This window comes from Nestor notabilis, unplaced genomic scaffold (assembly GCF_000696875.1).
Source record: "Nestor notabilis isolate BGI_N333 unplaced genomic scaffold, ASM69687v1 scaffold22734, whole genome shotgun sequence".
Classification (NCBI taxonomy): domain Eukaryota; kingdom Metazoa; phylum Chordata; class Aves; order Psittaciformes; family Psittacidae; genus Nestor; species Nestor notabilis.
Genome location: NW_009925481.1, coordinates 672 through 2329, shown reverse-complemented (window position 1 = coordinate 2329; position 1658 = coordinate 672).

Genomic DNA, 1658 nt, shown 5'->3' with positions numbered 1-1658 from the left:
GCTGAAGTCCATGCAATTACATCAATTCTTGCTCTGCTGTGGAAGCTACACTTGTAGGAAGCAGAATTAGATCCTCACAGCCTTCATATTCTTTGGCCATGTTCAAAGCACTTAAAAATCATCTCCCTGAGACTTCTTCAAGTCACACAAGTGAGACTGAGAAGTTACCAATTCCACTTTTACTAAAAATGTATCAGCTAAATTGGGTCTTTTTAATTTTTCCAGTAGATAGGGACCATGCTGACTGTCAATTTCTGAGGGAGTGCTTTCCTGCTACTCTGAGATTCAAATCTGCTTCAGTTCAAGCAGTGGCAAAGATAAAAGTCAAGGCATAAAGCGTTCACATATTTTTGCTTACTGCACTCTGAAATTCACACTAAGCTATAGAGAAAGCCAGCTGAAACCAAGATGAGATACAAAAGAAAACTGGCAGAAGAGTGTGTTTTGTTAGTGGTAGCATGAGCACCTGTCCTTTCCTGTTCTGAGTGGAATGTGCCCATCCAAGAGAACATCAAGCCTTGCTCCCAGATTTTATCAGCTGCTGATCTATGGCTGTGCCTTTGCTCAACTGTCTGAAACCATGATTAGAAAAGAAGCTTTAACAACTGGAACCCAGCTATGTCACAGTGTGAGCCTGCAAGAGAGCTGGGATCCTGCCTTGAGAAATACCAGTGCTGTCCAGGTGTCACAACTGAGTAGCTGCTGACACATGGAGAGCCTCTGACTCTGCTGCTCCTCCTCTGCCTTCCCCCCACATGATTTTCATGTTTGCAGTTTTCAAAAGTTTCTTTTACACCATTAAAATCACAGGTTTAAATAGGCAAAACATACTATTCTTTAAGACAGTTTTTCATTAATGTTTCCTAACATTACAAGTGAACGTTAAAACAAAAGAAATTAAATGGACAAAGGGAAAAAAAAGATACCTAGAAAGCCCAAACATTTCTCTTCATCTGGATGCCTTTTAGATTCTGTTCTGTTTTCCCACTGACATGGAAAATTAGTGGAAAACTTTTCAACTTTCGTCTTAGGCTACCTTTATGCATCATACAAAAAAAGCGCACAAACTCCTTTTCATCCAAAGCACTCACTGCAGATCCCTACATCCCTGATGTAACTCTTCTTCCTGCAACAGTTATTTAATTCACTGTATGCCTAAATGAAGGAATTCATGACTAGTTTAAAGGAAGATATGAACATGCCTGAGGAATACACCATATCTCGCTTTTAAGCCTGCCAGAAGCCTTCATTTATCCCACAGAACTTGAAGGCCACTCAACCAGTTAGGTAAGCAAGACTGGGCTTCCTCTGAGACGCAAAGCACTAGCAAGATATGAAGCAGTGGAGTTGGGATTTGTGCATGCTCCCACCTATTCCCCTGTCTTCAATCAACCTGACTCACTGGCCATGTCAGGAACATGGTGCATGCTGGAAGTGTCTTGCAAGAACACACTCCTACAACTAAGAGGCCGGGAACCTTCGCCTGGGCCTGTTTAGGGACTGTGACAATGGAAACTGTGAAAAGGAAAGGGAACAAGTGCCGAGTATCAACATATGCACTGTGCTGTGGAAGAGGAAGGACTTCACATGATCGAGGGCACTGGAGACAAGGGGAGCACGTCAGAGAGGGGATGGCGACTGGCCACTAAGTGATCCAC